The sequence below is a fragment of the Callorhinus ursinus genome, unplaced genomic scaffold (genome assembly GCF_003265705.2).
Source record: "Callorhinus ursinus isolate GAN/ISIS: 27379988/994484 unplaced genomic scaffold, GSC_fseal_2.0 scaffold1, whole genome shotgun sequence".
NCBI lineage: Eukaryota > Metazoa > Chordata > Mammalia > Carnivora > Otariidae > Callorhinus > Callorhinus ursinus.
Window position 1 is genome coordinate 145,833,896 of NW_027397063.1, and position 26,375 is coordinate 145,860,270.

Sequence of the window (26,375 nt, forward strand, 5' to 3'; positions counted from 1 at the left end):
TGGTTTTTTGGTTTTTTGCTCTGGGAAGGAAATCTCTGGGCAGGCATCACCTCTCCTGCTAGCAGGTCCCTCTTTTCCCCTCCCCACTAATCCCCTGCCTCCCGTTCTGCAGGGTTTTAATTAACTGTGTTTAATCTTCCCCAGGAAGCTTCCCGCCTGCCTGCTTATCCCGTTACCTGCTGGGTTTTCTGTCCCAGTCCAGCCAAGGACAAGGAACATTCTGAGAAGGGCTCTTTGTCCAAGGGCCATTAGAACCTTCCTGAATCTCTCCTGTCCTGCTGCTTTCTAGGAAGATGCAGAGCGGGCCTAGAAAGCAACCAGGGCATAGGCAAGGGTTAACCTGGGCCCTCCTGCCCTCCTTTGTGGAGGATCTCCGTGAATCCTCCTAGATTTAATGTTATGCAAATAATTCCAGATAATGCACTTTTTAAAAATTATTTTTTATTTTAAAAAGACTTTATCTATCTGTTAGACCACTAGAGCACAAGCACACAAGCAGGGGGAGCAGCAGGCCGACGGAGAAGCAGGCTCCCCACTGAGCAGGGAGCCCGACATGGAACTCGATCCCAGGACCCTGGGATGGTGACCTGAGCCCAAGGCAGACTGAGAGCCAACTGAGTGCCACTCGGGTGTCCCCAGATAATGCACTTTTTTTGTTAAGGACTCAAGGTGCCTGGAAATGAAATAAAAAAAAAAAGTATCCTAAACTATTAGGAGTATTTTCTTGAATTATTTTATGCAAAAAGCATTTTTAGTAGACTGCCCAGCATGAGTGCGTGTGAGCCTTTTGCTTTTTCTTCATTCTGTCTTTCATGTTTAAATCAGCCTTTCCCTATTTAACAGTGATGGGGGCGTTGCTTAACCCTGGGGCTCCCTACCCCGTAGAGATTCTGATGCTATAAAACTGGGGTGGGGCTCAGATTTGCATTTTAAACCAATGCCTCAGGGTTCTGATGCAGGTGGCCCCTTGGAGAAATAGATTTAAATGATGCCCCGGGAGAGGGGATTTAAGGTCACTGCAGTCCCTGAGCATACTGTTTTTTTTTTTTTTTTTTTTGTATTGGCATTTTAACCCCCAGTTGTCAATCATAAATTATCTGTATTTCCTTTATCCTGTCTCAGTGATTACACCTGTTTATCATCAGATGGCCTGATTTAAAGTGATCCTTGATTGTAATCATGCTTTAACTAATCATCATTTGGTGTTTATTCACCTTCAAGCCGTAACATCACCACCTCCTCTCAGCCTCTTTGAAAAAGAGGGTCAAAGAGAACATAATCTTTCTAAGAAATCACTTTATATTTCCAGAGTCCTCCAGTCTTAACGCCATTGGGAAGAAAATCCAGTCTAGACGGATTAAGGAAGACAGTAACTTTGGGGGGGGCCTGAGTTGGAGTGGAACTCCCACAGTCCTTGCATGCGGAACAGACCAAAGCACCTGGAACTAGGTTAGCCACTCTGGGCCTGGATCCTGGCACCAAATTCTGGGTGTCCATACAGCTGAGGAGTGCGAGGCTGCGTCCCTTGCCAGGTCTTCATGCTGGTCCTGCTGCCAGTTGGCCTCTCCTCCATGTAAATAGAGCCTTTTCTTCGGGAGCTACCGGGCACGGAGCCCACGTGGCCGCTGGGAGGTTGCTGGAGGATCTTAGGGCAGCTTCTGGGAGAGTGGGAGGGTGGCCATCCGTCTCCCGAGTTGGAAGTGATTGTAGCTCTCCCATAGGGATCCCAGGCCTTCCTCTATGTGGCTAGTGTAGATGCAGCTTAACTTTAATTTTGGCTTAAGAAATAATCCTTTTTATTTTTATTTTTTTTTTAAGATTTATTTATTTGAGAGAGCGAGAATGAGAGAGAGTACATGAAAGGGGGTTGGGTCAGAGGGAGAAGCAGGCTCCTTGCTGAGCAGGGAGCCCGATGTGGGACTCCATCCCGGAACTCCGGGATCATGACCTGAGCCGAAGGCAGTCGCTCAACCAACCGAGCCATCCAGGCGCCCAAGAAATAATCCTTTTTAGAGCTACACAGTTTTTTTCTCCCTTGGAAATTTTATGTTAATATTGTGCTCTATCCCAGTATTTTTTATTTAAATCTCCATGTTTCCTTGAAAGATTAGTCTTTCAAGCTCCCTCCCCTTAAGTCCTCTGTCAAGTTGTTTTGTAAAAATGCTTTACAGTGGCAAGGGCCATCTTGAATTAATCTACCCACCCTCCCCTGCAGCTGCCTTTGACAAGTGCGGGGAGGTGTGTTCAAATGGGACACATCCTTCCCTAGTGTCCCTTTTTCGATTGAAGACCGCGTTAGAACAGCGGCTGTGCCGTGGAGGGGAGGACCATAGTTTGAAGATGAAGCTGAAATGTTGGGCTTGTGGCTATGTCCCCGAGACTCAGCCAGGGCTGCTCTTAAGTGCCCAGGGTGAGTCACTGGATAGAAAGAAGAGACAGGGAACTAGACCCACAAAAGCCTGGCGAAGCTGTAGGAATCCCTAGGGGCAAAGGGGATGGAAGCGGAAAACAGCGGCTCCACTCGTTCTCGGGTCTGCCCACATCTTTCATCTGGCCGGGCAGGTCCTGCTGCCCCACCAGCGTGGTGGTTTTCCCTCCTGCCTCTTTCCTTCCTTTTTAAGTCTTCCCCATAAAGCAGTTAGCTCTTTCATAAATCAGCAATGTCTTTGGCACACTCTAGCAGGTTTGTGAGAGAGTTGGTTAGAGTTACAGGTACAGACCTCTTCTTAACAGCAGTGGGAACTAGGTAACTGAGCATTATATGAGGTTATAAACCAATTGCGTGGATTAATAATGTTAACGTGCCTTTGAGAGAAGAAAGCACCTTGGGCTCTTTCAAAAGGTTTCTGGGTCCTGTGGCCTACCCGCTATTGACCTGGGCAAAACTTCGGTTTTCACCATCGTAACGTGGAGACTCAACTATGGATTAGGTTGTGCTTTTGAAATGTGATGATGCAGGGAAGCATTTGGCCCAGTGCCTGACCTACTGTATCCATCCACTTGGCAAGTGTACATCGAGGATCTGTTGTGAGCGCAGCGTTGCTCTCGGTTAAATGCGGCCCCTTCCTCATGTGACAAATGAATGTGCTGACAACCAAACAGATTTGCTTAGGGTCTGTCCCCTCCCACCCTGGCCTCCGAGTCTTGGCTCAGGTTACTGTCTGTATGGGGCTCTGTCCTCTTTGTAGTTGTGATAGGACGTAGTGTAGAAGTAACGTGTTTGGGTGTACTTTGTATGAGTGGCAAAGTACCACTTACTCTGTGACCTTGTGCAAGGCAGTGGATCTCTGCATTGGTTTCCCTATTTGTTAAATAGGGGAAATGATACGTGCATTCCTGTATGCACAGATCTGAAATGTTGGCCTTTTGACAGTTGTGCACCTCAGGGTAGGGTGCGTTTCTCTGCCCTCTTGATTCTACAGGACAGAGGAATCCTGCCAAGGGAGTTCCACAAGGTCAGGCCCATAAACTTTATCAGCATTACTCCAGAGGTCAGCTGGTCTGCTTACTTCTGTCCCTGATACCACTCATCTGCCCTGGAGGGATGGGCGCCTGAGTCCTGGGAGGGTGTCTCCAAAGAAACAAGGAGATGGTTTTTGCTGATTCTTTGCCTTCTGTTCATCTCCTTATTTCTAAATAATTTGCTCATTTCATCGCTCCTGTTGGGAAATGAGGCTCTTTCCCGTTGCCTGGCAGTTCTTAAATATTGGTGCCCTCCTCCTTTTTGCCCCTTAGCCACCAGTCGTGGCAGGCTGGATGAAAGCCTGGGGCAGTGGCCAAACTGCAGTGCCCAGCAGAGGAGCAGCTGGGACTCAAGGTTGCACGAAAACCCAGAGCCAGGTTTTGGCTCCTGGCCTGCTGGTTACACCTTGCCCCACTGGAGGTGCCAGGGCCCTGCTTAACATGGGATGCACATCCCTGCCTCCAATCAGAGTCCCTGCAGCTACAGTGTTTGGGTTTGGGAAAGGGTTAAGATGCTTTTTAAAAAATTTTCAAGGGCTCGGGGCGCCTGGGTGGCTCAGTCGTTGGGCGTCTGCCTTCGGCTCAGGTCATGATCCCTGGGTCCTGGGATCGAGTCCCACATCGGGCTCTCTGCTCAGCGGGAAGCCTGCTCCTCCCTCTCCCACTCCCCCTGCTTGTGTTCCCTCTCTCTTTGTCAAATGAATAAATAAAATCTTTATAAAAAATTAAAAATTAAAAAATTTCAAGGACTCTCCTGTTTTAGGAATGGGTATCCTAGTGATCCTGGCCCTGGGAGGGCAGAGGGGCCTTAGGCAGAGACCTACGGAAGGGGGATGGTGAGCCTGATAGGTGCAATTTAAATTTAAAAGCTGTATATTAGAAGATAGACCTCAGTTTGGATGGACAAGGTCAGAAAGAACCAGATCTAAGTCCTGGTGGTTAAACATGTTTTTATAGGGAAGGCAGAGCTGAGTCCGTTGACCTGCCTTAGGTTTGTATTGTGATCCTCTCCCACCATGACTGATTTGTAAACAGCTTGGTTAGAGGCAGGAGCCTGGAGGAACTGGAGGGCCGGGTTCTAATCCTTACTCCTACATTAACCTGTGCCTTTTTTTTTTTTTTTTTTTTTTTACCCAGATAATATACAGGCCTCCTTCCCTTACACCTTTTTGTCTAGTGGAATTGACAGAGTTGCGTGCATTGGCTGATTTTTTTTTTTACCTTTCTTTTTTTTAGCAGTTAGATTTCTTTGAGAATCTGACATGTACCTTCATCACAGAAAAATGTGTACACTCACAGTTTTGCACTCAAATTGAGGGTTGCTCCCATCTAGTTAAGATTTTTGTGACTCAGCATTTTCGGGAGATGTCTACAGTGCCTTTCAAAAGCAAGATAGTCATCTGTTATCATGAATTTTAAAAAGCAGAACAAAACCACACCCAACCTGGATGGTTTCGTTCAGATTGAGACCCTGTGGCCCGGAGGCCCAAGGTGGTGAAGCCATTTCAGTGTTTTTGGGGATGCAGTACACAATGGGGCAGAAAGGTGTTGAGGCAGTTCTGAGCTTGTTTAAAGTGCCAGCCCTGTGGCAAATCTGGGGTCTGTATAGGAGAAAATGGTGATTACAGAGGGAAATTTGCATCATTAATTAGGAATGCAAATCTTCGCATGTAATTCTCTGAAAGCAAGCAGGCTTTGGGAGGGAGAAAAGCTAGAAGGAAAACTGTCTCCCAAAGGACTTTTGTAAGGCATTTCCCCTCCCCCTCTTCTTGTGTTTGACCTATTTATGTACTTTCAGAGTGTTGATGTCATAGCATTTCAAAGGGATATTGTATGTCTTGACTGGTAACTTCTCTTAAGTAGGCCTAAAATATCCCCTTCTCCATTAATGATCAGCATGGTTCCCTGTAGTAATGGAAATTGTCACAGAATGTAGTACTCATTCAGACGCCTGGGGTCATCTACCCCCCCCATTTCTGGGCCCCCCTTGGCAATAACTGCAATGTAGGCAGCAGATAAAAATAACCTACTCTAAGGAAAACTAGCTTTGTGTAGATTACTATTCTTTGGAGTTTATAAAACTGTGTTTTAGGATGAGATACTGAGCACGGCTTTGGAGAAAACTGCTAACGGAGTATCTTTTGACCTGTTTATTAGGATTTTGTGGGGAAGCCATTCCCTGCCCCATCCGCCTGTTTCTCTAGTGGGATTAATCATTTCCTTTTGACCTTGTGCTCTGCCCCTAACATGTTGCATTGATCAAATCCCGAAATCCCAAGTTCTTTCTCCACCCCCACCAACGACCCCATTTGGGTCAGAAAAACCTGAGGTGTAAGGGGGAAGCGGTGTAAATAAAAAACATTAATGCATTTCAAATTATTTTTAAAAATAATTGTCTCCACCTTTCTGTTGTTTTTAAATAGGGCCTTTGTGAAACAGGCCTCTAAAAAATCTCCCTTTCCCAAAATGTGACTGGAAATGTCACTAATTCAGCTCAGTGCATCTTAACCTTGTTTGACATTTCTTTTGGGCAAGGAGGAAAAGGTCTTTTTGATATGGGTTTCATTTCCCTCCCCACCCCCACTCCTACTTGGAAGAGAATACAATTGATAATAGAGATGAATACAGTTTTAGTAATAGAGCTGATGCAATTAGCAGAAGAACAGTCAATGACAAGCTTATGCAGAATTGACTTAGTATGCCTTCCTCTTTAACTGAATTCACTCAGCTGAAAATGTAAAGTTGTTTGAAGTCTCTTAGTGTTATCCACACCTTTTCTTTCGATTAGTAATGATAATAGAGCTGGCAGTTTGGGAAGGGATGGGGTTTAAAGTAATACCTCCTGTGTGCCAATTATAGAAAATTTATTTTTTGGAATTTAAGGATTTCAGGGGAGCAAAATGTGTGTGTGAGAGAGAGAGAGAGAGAGAAGAGTATATCAAAGTTGCAAAATAAAGGAAAGCTCATTTTATCATCCAGGCATAATAGAACAGCTAATTTCTTTTGGGGGAGTAGGTGAGGAGTATTCTGTCCAATTCCCACTTGAAAGAAACTGTTCAGCAGGAGAGAGAATGCCTGGAACCTTCCTGCTGGAAAATGCCCCGAGGGAACCTGTAACAACAAAGGCTCTGTATTGGACCAGCTGCCATCTTGGACCCAGCTGTTTTACAATTGGCCCTAACTCTGGGACTAAATTGATCACAGATCCCCTGGGGGTAGCCTTTGGATTGTGAGGCCATGAGTGAAATTAGGGACAGGGACGTGTTGTGGCCTAAACTGGAGCCCTTGGGGGCACACCCTGGGGCCTGGGGAAGGACGGGGAGAGCTGTGTTCCTTCCCTCTGACCAGAGTGGGGCTGGGGGGGTGGGAGAGAGATAAATGGGTTTTTTTCCAGCTTTGCCACGTGTTCACTTCTGGGTTATGCCTGATGGGGTTGTATAGAAATTTGAGATATTAGGGGCCAAGATGAGTGGTTGGAATAAATGCAGTGAGGAGAGGGTTAGAGGCTCCACAGGAGCTAGGAGGGAGGGGGCGGGGCTCCTAAGCAAGTTAGAACATTTGGCTACAGGTCTCATCAACTACGTTCATCTTAGGTGCCTTTGGAATTGCTGTTGTTAAAGTCTGGCATGTTGGGGTGCCTGGGTGGCTCAGTCAGTTAAGTGTTGGACTTCTGATTTCGGCTCAGGTCATGATCTCACGGTGGTGAGGTTGAGCCCCATGTCAGGCTCCTGCTTAAGATTCTTGCCCATCTCCCCACTCCTGCCCCAATAATAAAGTCTGGCATGTTAAACTCCAAGGAATTTATTCTTGACCTCTAGGCAGTGGGGAGCCATCAAGGGTTGTTGACTTTGGGAGTCATGAAAAAAAAAATCAGTGATCTGGCACACAGATAAAAATGCCCATGCCACAGGCTTATGAGACCCTGGCAGGGTAGTTTGGAATGGAATGTTTACAGAGGTGAGTTTTTCAAGGCAGTAGGGGAGGGAGTGTTATTACTGTTGGCAAAGGTAGCAAAGCCTAGTGGTTTCTACATTGACTCTGGAGCCAGGCTCTACCACTTTCTGTTTATATTCTTGAGCAAGTTACTATTTATGCCTCAGTTTCTTCATCTGTAAAAAGATACTAGTAGCTACTCCATAATGTTGTGATCAGGATAAGTGACCTTAAAGCACAGCTAGAGAAACATTTGCCATTATTAAACTTTTTCTGGGTCTGACAAAACTCCACTAAATGAACCTCAGGGGAGGGCCCTATGCTTCATTTAAGCCTTCTATATATGCCCTGTGTGGAAACTTAGAAATACAGACAATTGCCAATCATTCTAACCCAGAGATAACTATTACATTTTGATACATGTCATTCTTGCTAACATGGCTTAAAAGAAAATATGGGCATTCCTGGGGCGCCAGAGTCATGGTTGTGAGATGGAGCCCCACGTCGTGCTCTGTGCTGAGTGCTTGAGATTCTCCCCCTCCCTGATGGCTTGTATAGGCACACGTGCTCTCTCCCTCTCAAAAAAAAAAAAAAAAAAAAGTGTGGGCATTCCTTCATTCCCAATTAAGATCATATTGTGAATACTTGTTTGTATTCTGTTCTTTTTCACTTCCTATTAAATTATGTTAATACTGGGTATTATTTATTACTTAGTATAAATAGTAATTAAATGTGTAGCTTATCTTAGCAAATATTTTAGGGATGTGAAGGAGATACTGTAATTTCATTAAGTTCTAAGTGACTACATAAGCACCCCCAGTTTGGCATGGAGTGAAAAATGAATGGTAGTACTCTGTGACATCCAAGCTCATGCAGGTACACTTCACTATAGATTTGATTAGCAAGGAGTGCTTGTACCTATTTTTCTTCCTTTACACAAGTAGAATATTATGTATATAACTCCTTCCTTATTTTTTCCATAGTAATGTATTTTGGAGATGATTCCACGGGTGCAGAGCATCTCATTCTTTTTCGTGGTTGCCCAGTAATCAATCTTTTTAACAATTATTTACCCAGTCTTATTGATGGACATTTAGTTTGCTTCCCGTCACAAACATGGTGTCATAAATCACCTGTCTTTGCCTCATTCCTAGCTGGATGGCTTGAACTATGCTATAGCTCGTGAAGGTTCTTGTTTACTGGAGATGGGATGCCCTCTTTTTTCCTGGGAAGAAATGGAGGTTAAAGCTTTTCCTGAGATCACATTGGGTCAGTGGCCATAAATAAGATGGATAGCTCTGGACCACAAGCGTGTCAGATCTGGAGTTCTGTTTTGTCAAAAGTGTGTGGGAGAGATGGTGGCTTAGGGGGAGACCCATGGAAAGGCATGTTAGGGTTGGCTGGCCCCGTTGGAAGCTTACTGGGGATTTGCATTCTCCCCTCTTCCCATTTTAGTGGGTTTGTTTTCTACCACATTCTCCTGGATAGTTACTAATGGAGGACCACCTGGTTCATAATCTAGGAAAGACATGAAAAGATGCTTCAGGACATGCTTGCTTACTGCGTTGAGGCCGAGAGGTTGTGACTAGCTCTTGGGGCTTGGGGAACCTTACTTTTCCTCTGGCTTCCTTTCCTCCTTGTGTGGCTGTTGACTGACCATGGCAGGAAAAAATTTGAATATCCTATTCGATCCTCTGGGCCTTACTCAAGGGGGCATTCCAGAAGGCATTAACTGGCTGAAGAAAGCCTTCTAGCTCTCAGCTCTTACCTCATTGAAAAGCTGTTTTACCTTTTTTAATAAATAAAATAAAAATGGTCCTTTTTTTTTTTTAATTTAAAAATATCAGTCTTTATTTACATATTGTATATCTCAAAAAAGGCTGGGGGAAAAACGTTTCAACAGGAAGTCAGTCAATTCTCATAGATCTGCCTGTTGCTAGCACTTGGGGGAGAGGGAGTCGCGGAATCCTTGGAGATTGGAATCTTGATGGCAGTGGTCCTTTTTTTTTTTTTAAAGATTTTTTTTTTATTTATTTGCCAGAACACAGCAAGAGAGGGAACACAAGCAGGGGGAGTGGGAGAGGGAGAAGCGGACTTCCCACAGAGCATGGAGCCCAATGTGGCAGAGCAGGGAGCCTGATTTGTGGGGCTCGATCCCGGGACTCTGGGATCATGACCTGAGCTGAAGGCAGACACTTAATGACTGAGCCACCCAGGCGCCCCAAAAATGGTCTTTTGATTATGGATTGTTTCTCATGGTTCTGTAGGTGCGCTACTCGATGGACCAAGTCTTTTCATCCTGTTTGTTATATCGGAGGTGGGCCATCCAAGGTGGCTCTCTCACCTGGCTGCTGAGCCAGCGAGCCTGGGTTCTCCTCCCCATGTGGCCCGGATTCCTCACAGTGTGGCAGCTGGTTCTGAGAGTGTTCTAGGCCCTTGCAAGCATTGGCTGCCTCCTCTCTGCTGTTTCATAGCCTGACCCTTTCAGGGGTTGACTGGGCAAGGCGAGGTCAGCCCAGATGCAAGCAGAGGGGAAACAGCCTCCATTACAGCAAAAACAGTAGAGGTATGGGGGTAGCTGAGGTAGGGTGAGGGCATAGTGCACAGGCAGGGGAAATAGCAAGTATAGCTTGTGTTTAAGGAACACCAAGGAGTCCAGATGGCCCGGCCAAACACTGTGGGCAGAGTGGCCTCCAGGACTGCGACGGGGAGCTACTGCGGGGCTTCAGGGAGTCGGTGCTGTGATCCATCCCTGACTTTATAAAAGGTGCTCTCTGCATGGGGAAGAGACCACTCGCAAGCCTGCCGGTAGTCGGGAAACTGGTGGCATGCACAGATGTCTGCAGAAGGCCTTGTCCCGGAAGGAAGGTTCACATTCAGGGATGGTTGTTTTGGGGGGGAACACAGCAGAGAGGCCGTGACTGAGAGAGAAGGAATGGCCTCAGAGGGACCTCAGATTTACCAGGGGAGGGAAGGGGGGCGATGCTGAGCGGCGTGGGCTGGCCCGATTGGGGCTCAGTGCTGATTAGTTGTCTTGGCATTAAACAACCCATGGGGCAGGCAGCATACAGTGCCAAGGACAAAAGTGCACAGGTTGGGGTAGCTGGCATTTCCCAAAGGCCCCATCCTGAGCATGGCCTGCAGTTCTCAACTTGGGAAGGTAGAGTGAGGTGTCTTGCCTTTGCCCCACAATAGCGTTCTTTGTCCAGAACTTCCCTCCCACCCATTTCTATTATACTTTCAGGCTAAAGTCTCAGACTTCCCTTCTTTCAGGAAGTCTGCTGGGATTATATGCTAGGCCCAGTGTTTCCTGGTTTTCTTCCCCCAGTCCTGTAATTGCTGACCTCTTACTTACTCATCCCTCCTACTGGACTGTAACCTCTTTGAGGACAAGGGCATAGTGCCAAGCACGGTGCGAGTACTGGGAATTCATGTTAAAAGTAGAATGACATCTGCTGGTGGGGGTTGAAAGAGGCTAGTCTGACTGGTCATGCGTGGAGGGGCAGAGTCTGGCCTGTGGGCAGGCACTGTGTCCCCACAGGAAGTCGGAGACCTCTACAGGTCAGGGTTGTTTGCCCAAATACACTTATTTGCAATCTCCAATTCCAAGAGAATGGAATCTCTCACATTCTTTTCGGTGGGCGAACAAATAACAGCCCTGGCCCAAAAGGCCATTTGAGTGGCTTTCCCGCATTATCAGTCCTGCCTTGCAAATGTGTTCCTGGAGTTGGATTTAGCTTGCCCTGTTACTTACCACCCAACACCCTTATGGGCAGCCTGCCGTCGCTGTCCTCTGTTAGGACTGCTGGTCAGCATTTGTGTTTCCTGCACTTTCTCTTACAGTTTGAAACCACCAGCTGTGAGATTAAGTGTATGATCCCCATTTTATGGGTAGGAATAGAGCTCAGTGAGCCAGCTTCACCCATAGAACTGCAGAAGGAAGCACAACATAGACATCTGAATGTAGGTTTTTTTGACTCTTCAATGTAAGGTGGCCCCACTGTGCCTGGTCTACTTCCATGTCTGGCTGGATGACAGAACAGGCACTGTAACCTCTGTCCCTTCAAGGGCACCCAGCTACCATTTACATCCCTGCAAAGAGGCTTTTCCCTGTCTCCCCCATTTCCTCCTCTGGCCCATGAGCTTCCAGCTAACATTTCCCTTCAGTCTACTCCAGATTCTTCCCCCTGTGCTTGGGCCAAGAACAGTGTGCTTCTTTGCTAAAGCTGTTCCTTTTTTTTTTTTTTTTTTTAATATTTTATTTATTTATTTGACAGAGACACACACAGTGAGAGAGGGAACACAAGCAGGGGGAGTGGGAGAGGGAGAAGCAGGCTTCCCGCGGAGCAGGGAGCCCGATGCGGGGCTGGATCCCAGGACACCGGGATCACGACCTGAGCCGAAGGCAGACGCTCAACAACTGAGGCACCCCTAAAGCTGTTCCTTTTGATTGGATTTGTGAATCTTCCATTTCTGTCGTCCTTCTGTCCCATTCTTTCAAAGAAGCCATTTCTGATTTACCTGGCCCACTCCCAAGGCTATGCAACCACAATAAATACTACAAAGGGAGTCCTTCTTACAACTTTTCTGGGTGGCCGTTTTTTTGTTTTTTTGTTTTTAATCTGCCCCCAAATATGATGTAATTTGGTTAATTCCTTACTTGTCTTACTGACCCTCTCTCGTGGGTTTCCAAATGGGGTCACTTTGGAGATTTAAAGAGGGTGCTACATGTGCAGGCTGGAGCTCCCCAGACTGGACCAACCAAGATTTCTGGGAGACTGGAAGCCTCTTCAGTTGTTACTGTTTAAATCTCCCAAGGCTCTTAGTCCGGAGCCTTAAATCCATTGTAAATTGTAAAAAATAAATACATATACACATACATACAGCACACTTGATAATAAGGGTATTGTGGCCTCATAGACAGATTCAAGAGACTCCAGCCTGAGTGCAGGCCTAGTATAAGAGCCCTCTCTAAGACAGAGGAAGCTGAACACCCGAGCAGGTGTTGGTAGACCAGGAGGCTCCCTGTAGTTGACCAAAAAGGGGACAGGCCAGCCTGAGACTCCCAGGTCAGTGCCTTATGGAGAAGGTAGTTTTGGTGCAGTGGAATTAATGTGGTAGAAGGAAAAAGGAATGAAAACCCACATGGGCCAGAACTTCAAAACACACCAATTGGAGGATTTGTTGCAGATGACCCTTGAACAACACAGATCTGAACTGCATGGGTCCACTTAGGGCTTTTTTCCCCCCAATAAATACAGTACAGTACTGTAAATATATTTTCCCTTCCTTATGATTTTCTTAATAACATTTTTTCTCTACCTCTTGTTAGAACACAGTATACAGTACATAAAATGTACAAAATACCTGTTCATCAGCTGTCATCTGTAAGGCTTCTGGTGAACAATAGGCTATATTAGTTAAGCTTTTGGAGGGTCAAAAGTTGTAGGGGGATTTTCAACTGCGTGGGGGGGGGGGTTGGCGCCCCTAAACCTCATGTTGTTCAAGGGTCAACTGTATTTAGATTTCTCCTGCCTTGTAGTTCACATTTTCCTGGTATAGGTGCTAGCCAGAACAGGAGTGACTTTAAAAAACCCCCACAAAACCCAACAACATAAGACGCGATGGAAGTCAGGAATTTTCAGGACCCAAGTAGAGACTAATTGAAGGGCTATTCTTTTTTTTTTTTTTTTTAAGATTTTATTTATTTATTTGACAGAGAGGGAACACAAACAGGGCAGAGGGAGAGGGAGAAGGAGACTCCCCGCAGAGCAGGGGATCCCAGGACCCTGGGATCATGACCTGAGCCGAAGGCAGACGCTTAACCACTGAGCCACCCAAGTGCCCCGAAGGGCTATTCTTTTCCCTAATTTTCTTCCTGAGACTTTAGATTACATAACTGATGCTGTTTCACCGTGTTTCAGCTTGCAGACTTTCTTTTTCCTCATCCTAGCAGGCCTGACTTTTCCCCATCTGTTGAACTCCAGAGTATATCCTTGCGTACGTGCTGGGGTGGTGGGCCGGTCGGGAGGTTCTGTCTCTCATCACGCTGTACAGGGCAGGAGGTAGGGGCTCCTGACTGCGCTGCTCGCCGAGTCGGGGTTGGCACGCTGCCCATCAGTTCTGCTAGCGGCACACAGGTACAGCTTGAGGAGCCGCGCCACCCCCACAAACGTCAGTGATTGGGATGAAGTGGGATTTCTGAGAAAGGTCCACATTTGAGACATGAGAAATGTTTTCATCAGAGAAAAAACATTGTACAGGCTTCTAACACAGAGCTTGACTCCCGTGGTCTTACCTGCAGTGTCCCCCACACCTTGATCTTTTTTCTGATTTTCCCCTGCTCAGAATCCTGCTGGCCTTGGTGTCAGTAGTGGTACCAGGACTCTTGATCTTTGCCAGGTCCCGCTGTAATTAGTGCTTCTTTAAGAGCACTGCTGTTTTAAATGCTGTGCACACTTGTGGGGAAGAGGGGTGAATTCCAAGGGACTAGGGCTGCATTTCCTTCCTTCGCTGACCCAGTGACCGTTCCTGGTGTGGAGCTGACTCTCTCCTTTGCACTGGTAGGTTTATCCCTATTTGTCCCTGCGGTTCCAGCACCAGCCAGGCAGTCTTCACCACGTCTCATCACTGAAAACAGGAAGGAATCCAGCTTTCTTCTTTTCTCCACGGACCAGTTTGTGCTGCTTTCCCTCGGCTCTCTGTCCTACCCTTTGTTGAGCTCGTTTTCTGTTCCCCACACCCTTCTTTTAAAGGTCTTGAAATGTGAATGGTCTCAGTCCCAGAGTGTCTGCTGCTCTTGTTTCAGTAGCTCTCCTGTCCCTACCCTACCTGTGCCCTACCTCAGACTCCGGAGGTCATTGATAGAAGGTCTCCAAGGGGAGACCTGCCTTGTAAGCTGCAGGGATCACAGTCAGCCCCCGGCTGTTCTTCCTCGGTGGCTCTCATCCTGGGTGGCAGGGGGCTCTTTCAAGTTGGTCTCCTTGCTCGGCCTGGCTCTGGCTAGCCAGTGCCCCTTGGGCCTTTGTCCATGGGACTAGGTTTCCTATTTTTGGAAAAGAATTCAGGAATGGGTGGCTTAAATTAATTGCCTGACAGACTGCTAACATGAAAAGGGCTTAAAAAGGAAATCCATTTCTTGACATGACTAAGGCCTTCCCTTTTGCTCCCCATGTTGCACTAGAGAGCTGTCTTGAGCCCCTTCTGCTCTTGCTCTCTTTCTGCTTCTTACTCAGAGGAAACTGTTGAGAAAGGTTCCTATGGTGTTGGTGGGGGAAAGAGGAGGTGCTGTGAGTATTGTCTGTTTTCCATATTTAACGCCTGTCTTGATGGGGACAGTTTGAAGAGTGCTGCCAAGGAGCCCATGGTTGGCACACACGCACACCCACAGCCACCCTGTTGGGGAATGGACACTTCATGGCAGCCAGAGAATTCACAGGCCAGCCCCTGCTTTCTTGATTGGTCTCTTTCCCAGTCCCAGTTTGTTTGTTTGTTTATTTAAGATATTATTTATTTATTTATTTATTTGACGGAGAGACACGGCGCGAGAGGGAACACAAGCAGGGGAGTGGGAGAGGGAGAAGCAGGCTTCCTGCGGGGCTCCATCCCAGGGCCGTGGGATCATGACCTGAGCCAAAGGCAGACACTTAACAACTGAGCCACCCAGGTGCCCCTTTAAAAGATTTTATTTACCCATTTTTAGAGATGGGGGACAGAGGGAGAGGGAGAATCTCAAGCAGACCCCCCACCCCTGGAGTGTGGAGTCCAGGACACAGGGCTCACAGGGCTGGATCCACGCTCCTGACTTGAGCGTGGATCAGACACTCAACCAACTGAGCCACCCAGGTGCCCCAGTCTCTTTCCCCGTTTAGATAATACCTGACTGCAAACAAGTCCTGATTAAAACAAAATTTCTACAACAATTAAATACTTGTCTTGATTTGGAGGCATTGCTTAGTTAGGGAACTTAAAATTGTCAATGGATGTGACCATCAGGAAGGCCAGAGTTGGACTTTTCTTCCCCAGGGCAGAGTAATTAATGCAGGTGTCCAGCTACTCAGGAATATAAAACTTGGTGGAATGGAGAGAGAAAAGAAAATTTTTATTTTGTTGTGTTGGAAGGAGAAAATATGGCTAGTAATGTTTAAAACCACCCCCACCCCTTTTTTTTTGGTTATTACCTGAGTCTGTATTTCTGCTTCCCTCCCTGGGACAGTTTTCCCCAGGTGGTGAGTGCGTTTCCTTGCTTAAAATTCACCTGTCCAGGGCGCCTGGGTGGCTCAGTTGGTTAAGCGACTGCCTTCGGCTCAGGTCATAATCCTGGAGTCCCGGGATCGAGTCCCGCATCAGGCTCCCTGCTCAGCAGGGAGTCTGCTTCTCCCTCTGACCCTCTCCCCTCTCATGCTCTCTCTCTATCTCATTCTCTCTCTCAAATAAATAAATAAAATCTTTAAAAAAAAATATTTCTAAAATTCACCTGTCCACATGAACTCAGCCACAGAGGCAATTGAAACCCCTTTTGCTGCTAGGGAGTGAAAAGGTTTCAGGTGCACAATGTTGCCCACTGTTAAAGAGGTGAGACTGAGTTACATGGCCACCTACAGAGTCTGGACATTTATTAAGTCAAGCCCCTGAGCACCACTGCTTTGGTACAGATTAAAACTGCGTTTTGTGACCTTGGAGGCAACAGGAAAGCTGTGCATCTATGTCAAAATCTATCTTTTCGTGTCTGGTTTAAAAATCTATAATTTACGTGGACAGTGTTCTCAGTGTTGGAACAAATCTCTTTTATTTGCTGCTGGAAGCTGCATGAGCCACTCATTAGTACATCAGAGGTCAGATGCATGCCGGGGTGGCAGCTGGGACACTGATGATTTCATACGGCTTTGTATGACCCTGGCCGTCTGTGGTGCTGTAAATCGGGCTCAGAGTTCTAATTTTTTCAAAACCTCTGGGGAGTTAGTCCAACATTTGCCTCTTGTGAGATAGAACTTAAGATAATATTTATAGTGGAGGGCAAAGGAAAAGTAATACCAAATGGGAACATTGTGGGAAGAATGGTAATAACCTATTAGAAGTAAGTTATGTGGGGCCATTGGAGCAACTCATTCATGGGCTCCATGAGTATTTGTTAGGTCCTTCCACTGAGTCTAGGCTCCAAACCCCACCCCATGGACAATAGGTTGTCAATGGGAGGGTTCCCCCCCCACCTAACTTGTGTGGGTTTTTTTTTTGTATAATTTACATAAAATAAACATTATAATTGTACATTTTGAATTTTGACAATTATACACCTGTGTAACCACCTCTTTCATCAGCTTCTCTTCTGATATTTTTCACCTTAGTTTTGCCTTCATTGTAAGTGAAATTGCAGTATATTTTTATTTTTTCCACAATTCTGATTTTATTGACGTTTTAGAAATATACTTGAACATTTTAAAGATTTTATTTATTTATTTGACAGAGAGAGATACAGCGAGAGAGGGAACACAAGCAGGGGGAGTGGGAGAGGGAGAAGCAGGCTTCCCGCCAAGCAGGGAGCCCGACGCGGGGCTCGATCCCAGGCCCTGGAATCATGACCCGAGCTGAAGGCAGACACTTGACGACTGAGCCACCCAGGCGCCCCATGTATCACCCTTTCTTAATACCTAGTTTGTCCTTTTTTTTTTTTAAGATATGTTTTTATTTTTATTGTAATTACAGTTAACATACAGTGTTAGTTTCAGGTGTACAATATGGTGATTCAGCACTTCATATATCACCTGGTGCTCATCACAAGTGCACTCCTTAAATAGTATATTCTATTTTGATTTTGGCTTTTCCTACAGCAAGCATAATCCTTTCAAATGCATGAATCTGAAAAATTGTGCAGATATACTGTAGTCTGTTTCTCTGTTGATAGTTTTATTTCTGTTTTTTAACTGGAAGAATTTTTAAATACTCCAGTTTTATTTAAGTAAACAAGTTTATTAAAAACTATATTTGGTAGGCAGTAATCCAAAACACAATTCTGGGGGCACCTGCGTGGCTCTGTCAGGTAAGCATCCAACGCTTGATTTCCAACTCAGGTCATGATAATCAGTATTTGTTAGCTCTGTGCTGGGTTTGGAGCCTGCTTAAGATTCTCTCTCTCTCCCTCTGCCCCTCCCTCTCCTCCTCAAAAATAACATAATTCTGGCATGTTTTCTCTCTCTCCTTTAAGGTTTTATTTATTTGAGAGAGAGAGAGAGAGAGAGAGAGAGAGAGAAGCCCTCATGAGCTGGGGGAGGGAGAAACAGATTCCCCACTGAGCAAGGAGCCCAGTGCTTGGCTGGATCCCAGGACTCTGGGATCATGACCTGAACCGAAGGCAGACACTTAACTGATAAAGCCACCCAGGCGCCCACAGTTCTGGCGTGTTCTAAAGTGACACTCAATGTCCTATAATTTAACTTGGATATGTTGGAGGAACCCCCAAGCACAGGTGTGTCACTTGTCAGCATCAAGAAGATACTCCTTGACTGTGGGCCCTTGTTAAGGCCTTCTGGAAGTGTGAGAGAAGCTCCAGGCAATGGGCAGGGTGGGTCTTGATGGGTATGGTCAGCTGGGAATGTGCCTCAGGCTGCATGGGTTGGGCAAAGGTACCCAGACTCCAGCCTGAAAACCAGAGTCTGACCAGGAGACACATGAATAAATAGTCCAGGAAGCGAGGGAGCTCTCAGCAGGTTGGGTTCCCCAGGGGCAGACGCTGGAGAATGAGTTTATCAGCAGCTGTGCGAGGCAGGGAGGAAGCAGGATGGAGGCAGGCCCAGTGAGGGCATGACTGTCATGCCCTGGCTACCGCCAGGGGCAGAGCCTGACTTTCTGTCTGGGTTAGGAAGGATAGAGCTGTTAGAGGGAGGATATTCCAGGTAACAGAAATGGGATGAACAGAGACTTAGCTGCATTCCCCACTTCATGTGCACCCTCAGAGTTCCCATGTATATTGTCCCGTATGTAGTGTTTTGGGATCTCATGATTAATACTTAAAAAATTAGGGGTGTCTGGCTGGTTCAGAAGAGCATGTGATTCTTGATCTCGAGGTCATGAGTTTGAGCCAGACACTCATTGGGGGTAGAGATTACTTAAATATTTTCTAAAAAGAGAGCAAAAAAATTAAATGTGGTTTTTTTTTGTGTGTGTGTGACTTCACAAATGCTCTGAGAACGGCTAACCATAGCTCAGCGTGGGAGGTGCTGTCCTCTGTATGCTGGTTTTCCTGTTCCAAATCCCCATGCCTCCTTCCCACCTCACCTCTGCCCTTAGAGCTCCCCTGGGGGGTTTTCCAGCCCCACAGGGTTCAAAATCCCAGAAAAACATACTTGGTTATATCATCCTTTTTTGCCTCTGACAGGCCCTTTCTTGAGTCAGGTTTACTGCTGTACCCTCAGCTTGCTTGCTTGCTTTTTTTCTTTCCTTTCTCTCATGTTATTTGAAAGAGAGAGCACAAGCAGGGGCAGTGGCAGACAGAGGGAGAAGCAGGTTCCCTGCTGAGCAAGGAGCCCAATGTGGGACTAGATCCCAGGAACCTGGGATCATGACCTGAGCTGAAGGCAGATGCTTAACCAACTGAGCCACCCAGGTGTCCCGTGTACCCTCAGCTTTAAATAAGAGTTGGCCATGGTAAGAATTTGTGAACCTATTTTGTCTGTGACTCTTGGCAAAACTTGGAAGGCATTGTCTGCTAGGCCGCCTAGGATGTCCTCATTCTTTGGGGTTTCATCTTTGAGAATCAGTGCTGGAGGGGTTTTCTTCCAGGTTGAACTCATTTTCATACTTTTTAATAATTCCTGACATTCCTCAGAATGACCATAAATTGGGTTTTTTCCTCTTTTTATCGAATCTGCAAGTAAGCTCAGCCAAATTCAAGCATTAAATTTGGAAACAATTTACTCATCTAATTATCTGTGCCTTTTTATTTGGTTTTTAGCTTTACAAAGGTAATGGTTCTGGTTTTGTGTATGTCAGTATCAAAAGCTGTGTGCTCAGGGAGAAGGAACAGTGTATGTGGGTCCCTGAGACCAGGAACATGGCAGGGTTGCTAGAATATAAAATGGGGACCCACGGGCCTAACTCTGGGGCTTTGGGACCTGGTCCCACAGCAGGAAAGTAAGTGATAGGGAGGGAAAGGAGCTTTTATTTTTATTTTTTTGAGGTTTTATTTGAGAGAGAGAGCTAGTGAGTGCGGGGCGGTGAGAGGGGAGAAGCAGGCTCCTCACTGAGCAGGGAGCCTGATGCGGGGGCTCCATCCCAGGACTCCAGGACCATGACCTGAGCGGAAGGCAGACGCTTAACCAGGCATCTGGGAAAGGAGCTTTTAAAGGGTTTGAGTAAGCCTTGTGAGTTGGGGCCCTGGAGGACTGGGGCCCTGCTAGGTGGTGTTGGAAAGAGAGGGAACAGTGTTCATTGGAAGTATGAAATTTTCTCCTAAAAACATAGGGAAGGGAGGGGGAGCACCTGGCTGGCTCAGTCCAAGGAGCATGCAACTCTTGATCTCGGGGTTTTGAGTTCTAGCTCCACCCTGGGGATAGAGATTACTTTAAAAAATAAAATAGAGAAGAGAACATTGATATGGCTTTGGGGTAGCACAGAAACCTCAAGTGAACAGCACATGACTTTTTCAGGATCTTCAAACTAATGCTTCTCTGTTGGTTACCAGTACTGCATTGAGTCTGAAACTGTTAGAGCTTAACGGCATTCCTCTCTGTTTTCAATCCTTCCTTTACACATTTGCCATGTTCATAAAGCCTAAACATTTGGTCTGGAGCTGAGTAGGCTGGTCTGCCCTCAGTTTGGCCTGTTCTTGGACACCCCAGTCCATGGACACCCCACTCCACCATCAAGCAGTCTTGACTTAATTTAGCTTGGGAATGAATCTCATTCAGCTAGCTGGCCAGGTAGGCAGTCCAAATCTTTTACCCTAACTCTTGTGATCAGAGGTGCCTCGACATGTAAGATTTCTGAGTTTAGAAAGTTAATACTGTGTACATACATGTATTAAGTAACACCACAAAATAATGAATATTAGCATTTCTCCAGTGAAGTTTGTGAACTCTCACACTAAATGGTATAGGTAAAGGTCATAAATCATTTTCATGCCTGTTTGGGTTTTGCTGCCAAATAGCTTATGTAAACACTTTCGGTTTTCAGAGCTTGTTGGATTTGGAATTGCAGAAAGGGCATCCTGGGTTTGTATGGGACCTCAACGTTTGTGTCCCTGGGTGTTGGAACAATACCCCCGGGGACTGATAGGTGTTATTTTTATTAACACCTCTTTCCGTGTACATCGTCCGGAGACCCCTTCCACGGTCCACCTCTAGAGACACCCCCAACTATCAGCCCCCGCCCCCAGTGCTTTTGTGTTTGGGACAGTCCCCTTAGCAGCCACTTGAGGATACATGAGGCTTGCTTTATTGCTGCTCCTCTGGGCTTCTTTTCAATCTCAGTGTCCACTGAAGCCTTCCAGCCAAGCAGAAGTGGACCTTCACTCCCAGTCCCAACATTGACCACCTCATCTGGTATCCCTGCTGACTCTTTGTGTACGTTTGGTCCTGTCAGGAACAGAAACTGGCGCTTGACAACCTTCTTGTTTCATTTGGGTGGAGGTTGACCAGACTTTGAAGTTCCAGAATCCTTGCTATCCACCCTTGCAAGTATATTTTCATTCTCATACATCAAGTGATATAGCGACCGTATATATTGCCAAATTGGAAGAAATGGAGGTATATAAAGAACAAGGATAATGCAACACAGCATTGCTTGAGATTTTTTAAAAATCAGGAAATGGCTTTAAAATTCTATCAGCAGGTACTAATTAAATAAGTTGTGGTACATCCACAGGCAACTTACCGTGCAGCGATTTATAAAACAGGCAGCTTGACCCAGAGCATATTCCAAGTTAATATAGTTAAGTGAAAAAAGGCAGGTATAATGTACTCCTACTTGTGTCTTTAAAAAAATTCAGAATACAGAATGTAATGTATTTTTAGATGGTTACATAAAAAAGAAACAATTGAGAAACTGGGAGATTTTGAAAACTGTTTGCATTTATCATTTTGCACTAAAAATGCATATATGTTCCCTAGTATTTTTTTTTTTTAATAAAGATTTTATTTTTAAGTAATGTCTACACACAATGTGGGGCTCAAGCTCAATGCTGAGATCAAGAGTCTCACACACTACTAACTGAGCCAGCCAGGCACCCTCCTAAAACATTTTTTTTTTAATGCTTCAGCACATCTCGCCCCCTCCCTCCCTCCCTCTCCCTCCCCTTAACTTGTCCTTAGCTAGGGTCCGCCGACTGGAGCTGGTAGTAATTGTGCATGCAGAGGGTACAGATTCCTTTTTTCCCCCCTCTTCTCCGGGCCCCAGATCACAGCTCTGGAGCAGCACGTGGCCAGAGATGCAGGAGGACTTCTTCCTCGGGTTTGGACTGTGGTTTTGGAGCACTGGCATTCTGTATATTTTTCCTAAATCAAGTAAAACCTGGTTTTGATATTATTTCACAGACTTAGTTTCAGACTGGCTGGACTCTAGTCCTTGAACTTGGTTTAATGGTTTCGGTTCTTTAACCAGAGAGATTGTGCGGGGTGGGTGGTGTACACAGGTAAGGCTTTTGGTTGTCACCTGCCACTCTCCACTTCATTTCTATAGTGGGAAGCTTAGAAACCCTCTTGTGTGGGTGGTGACCTCCTTTTGTCCAGGCCTATGTTTGTGGGAGGCCAAATGCACCCAGTTGTTTTAAGGGATGTGAAAGAAATCTCAGAAACGTTAAGTGTACTGCAGTTACTATATTTCGACTGGGGCATCTCAATGAGGAGTAGCCCCTCCATCCTTTGAGTTTACATTCCTCAGTGATGTGGGTAGTTGTATTTTAAACTGGAAGCGCGTTCTTTCTGGATGCATGGTGTTCTCACAGGAGTCCCCTGGGGTGGGTGGGTGGGGTGTGTGTGTGTGTGTGTGTGTGTGTGTGTGTGTGTGTGTGCGCGCGCGCGCATGCGCCTGCGCGCACGCATTTGTTCCTTGTTGGATCACAGGTAGTATAAAAAGTAGATTCCAGAAACGAACACAGTCTTGTTCATTAACAAAGCACTTATTTAAGCACTGGCTAAGGTAAACTTGCCTACTTGGTATTTTTATTTATTTATTTATTCTTTAACCTCCCTCCTTCCTCTCCTGCTGGGCCCACATTCCTAGGTCTTTGTCTGTGCCTGGTATTTTAGAAATTATGGCAGAGGAAGGCAGTGGGTGGGGCGTTCTGGAAGCTGGGGGCAGGGAAGAGGGTGGTCACTTGCAAGGTCAGAGGTCGAGCCTGCTCCATTCAGCTGGGGCAGCCAGATTGTCGCCAGGCGAGGGGGGGAGGGGGGCTGGAGGGGGCGTGTCGTGCATCTGCCCGGGAAGCCCCAAACAGGCAGCTCCAGGCCCTGAATTCCTGCCGCCCGAGGACCGCTCCTCCCTCCCCCACCTTCCGGAGCCACAGTTCATGGCCTCTGCCACATTTCTAGCCCTTTGGAAGACATGGGTTCCAGTTTATTCTTTTGTAAAATAATCTTCCAGCTATTGCAGAGAGAATTGCACCCATGCACATCCTTATTATTGCCCGTGTTTCACAAGCTCTAAAATTGTGGGTTTTTGACCTTAGAAATGGCAGGTAGAGGAGATACGGAGCTTCTAAATGGAACATGAAATCTTCCCAAAGTTTTATGCCAAAGTTTAGCTAGATGGTTTATAAAAATTGACTGTATTTTCAGTTTTTGGACACTGTTTTAAAAATCGATAGTTTATTGGGCGCCTGGGTGGCTCAGATGGTTGGGTGTCTGCCTTCGGCTCAGGTCATGATCCCAGGGTCCTGGGATTGAGTCCTCCATCAGGCTCCCTGCTCCGCGGGAAGCCTGCTTCTCCCTCTGCCTCTGACTCTCATGAATAAATAAAACTTTAAAAAAATTAAAAAATAAAAATTGATAGTTTATTCATTATAAGCACCACTGGGGCTATGCCGTTTTACTCACCCATAGCTTTTTATTATGAACCAGCTGGGTGTCCCCCAGCACCAGCCCCACCTCTGTGGTGTTCCCACAGTCCTCCTGGCACTGCAGAGCACTGGAGCCTCCAAAATCACAGTGTGCTCTAGGCACTTAGAGCTGCATCAGTCCTGTGACATGATGCCAGGCAGGATTGCCTCCAGATACCCCTGCCCACTTGAGAGATCGTGGGCTAGGTATCTAAAGGGGCCCGGGCCCGGGGCCGGGGCTTTGGGTACCCTGCTGCCGCTTGTTCTGACCAGGATTTCTTTTCTGGCTACTTCCTCTGCAGAATGCTTGAAAAACCTACCATTTGCAGGATATCGCCTATGCACAACATCATCCAGGCTCTGGATTGTAAAAACCTAAAACCCAGAAAAATCACCTTGGTTCCTTGCAGTCACATAATTGGTGCCTGGCTTCCTTGCTTGGCCCAGAATTACTTCTTTTCTTTTCTTTTTTTTTTTTTTTTTTAAGGTTTTATTTATTTATTTGACAGAGACACAGCGAGAGAGGGAACACAAGCAGGGGGAGTCGGAGAGGGAGAAGCAGGCTTCCCGCGGAGCAGGGAGCCCGATGTGGGGCTCGATCCCAGGACCCAGGCCCTGAGCCGAAGGCAGACGCTTAATGACTGAGCCACCCAGGTGCCCCGGTCCAGAATTATTTCAAAGCCTTTTGGTTTGTGGTGTTGAGTCCCTGAGATAGGGCTCTTGGTATTTCAGGGATGTAAGTGGTCTCCTGAGGCACCTGGCCAGACCCCTTGTGTTTCATATATGAGCCAAGCCCAGTCAGGTGACTGGATGAATGGCCCTATGGCCAGAGGATGCCAGGCTCGGACTAACAGCCTCAGGTTCTTTTCCACTCACTGTACGAGTGAGAACAGTTATGCTTGCACAGACTAACGAAAGCAAGGGGCCTCCAGTCAGTCCACACAGCTGTTCAGAGAAGAGATGAAGAGGAGATGCTTAGCTGTTGGGCAGGGGCAGAGGACAGAAGGTTCAGAGACATGTTCCATTCTGACTTAAAAGGAACCTGCAGATGGGAGGTTTTCACACTTCACATGGGCATCATAGAAGTGATGCCTTTATTCCTATGAAAAATGGAGGGAGCAAACAGAAGGCATGAGGTTGAGTTGCTGAAACGGGAGCGGGGGTTGCTTTAGCAGCACATTGCAAAAGGAGACTGTCCAGGAATTCCTCCCAAGTTATCCAGTTCAGCATCTTTTGGTTAGTATTTAAGGTTAGCTTGGGAATTTTAGCTTTATCAGATTAGAAAGATTAGATCAACTCTAAATGGTGAACCTGTTTTAAACAGTGATTGGTCTTGGGGCACCTGGATGGCTCAGTCGGTTAAGCGTCTGACTCTTGATTTCAGCCCAGGTCATATCTCAGGGTCATGGGATCGAGGCCCATGTCAGGCTCCATGCTGAGTGTGGAGCCTGCTTGAGATCCTCTCTCTCCTCCCTCTGTTCCCCCCCCTCCAAAAAAACCCACAATTGTTTGTGAAGGCAAATTACCGTCACCAGATTTCAGTCTCCTGAGGTTGCTGGGGAAGTACTATACTGGACAGGCCGTTCTAGTCCAGTCACAAACCTTATCCTCTTACAGTATGGAGCCCATAAAACCTGCCATATCAGGACCATTTCCTAGAAATAGGAATATAATATCCTAAATCTTTTCCCTATTTCTGAATCCAAAAGTTCCTAGAGAAGCAGCCTAACCCATGCAGGATCACTCACCGCCCTTTTAACTCTGAATCCTGAGTGGATTAGGCCTGTTTCCCTGACTGAGCTCGGTTTCCTAGTGGACATGCTCTGTGCCAACGTGTTGGTTGGTTAATAAAATAAACCTGAAGTGGGGGGCACCTAGTTGGCTCCCTCAATTGTCTGCTCAGGTCATGATCTTACCAGGTCAGGGCTCTGTGCTCAGTGGGGAGCCTGCTTGAGATTTTCCCTCTGCCCCTCCCCCCACTCACACAATAGCAACGTGCACTCAAATAAGTAAATCTTTAACCTGAAGAGAAGAGAAGCAGCATTCTCACTCCCACCCGGGGCCCTTTATCTGTGGGTCTTTCTAATGGGAGCATTGCAGCCCTCCCTCCCCATCTCCGTGTCCAGTAACACTCTGCCTGCTTCTGGGCCAGGGTGAGCTCCTGTTCTGTTACACACAGAATCACCTTGCCTCAAATCTCACATCCTGGACTCCATGATACCTAGTAAGGTGCTTAGTGCTCTGAAGAGCTGGTGTCAGGAATGTCTCGGAACCAGCTCTTCAGAAGGCTCACGTTGGCCTCCCTGTTCTGCCCCTGCTTGCTGTGTGGCCCCGAGACGTCATGACCTCTTGTCTTCATCTGGGGATTAAGCGTATTGTGTGTGGGAAAGCAGCCCCTTGGACACGGCTTCCCTGCCTGTTGCATGTTGGCTGGCTTTTCCTCACACCCAGGTATACCAACGGCAAATTTAAGCACTGTTCTTGAAAGCAATCCAGCAAACACACAGAGTGGTGCTAAGTGCTCTGCTTTGTGGAGGGATACAGCTAGACTGGCCCAGTTTCTGTGCCAAGGAGCTTTTGCTCTTGAGAGCTCCTCATTTATCAGCAGGTGGAGGTTGTGCCAACCCTTCTCCCCTCCCAGCATGCTGGGCCCCAGGGAAATACAGAACATCACATAAAGCAGTTCTGTCAGCACGGGCTGCCTCGCTGGGTCAACTCCTTGGAACAACTTGGCAGGAAGAAGAAAGACAAGAAGCTGGCTGACCTTACCACTAGCTTTTTGCCTTCCTTCCAGAAGCTTAAGCCTGTAGCTTGCTTGAGTGCCTGGGAGAACCATGCTTTGCACTTTGAACTAATCTCCTTGTTGGGGAGGGTGGCTGCAAGCTGTGGTGTGAGGGTGATTAATTCTGGCTCCTAGCCATGTTTCACAGACCCAGAGACTGGGGTGGCAAGA

General features: G+C 46.7%; 1 protein-coding gene across 1 annotated transcript in view; it reads left to right on the forward strand.

The window, feature by feature from the left end:
* The window catches only part of TRIM71 (tripartite motif containing 71), a 65,862-nt gene that overhangs the window by 20,489 nt on the left and 18,998 nt on the right, over window positions 1-26,375 (forward strand). The gene's annotated exons all lie outside the window — the stretch shown is intronic.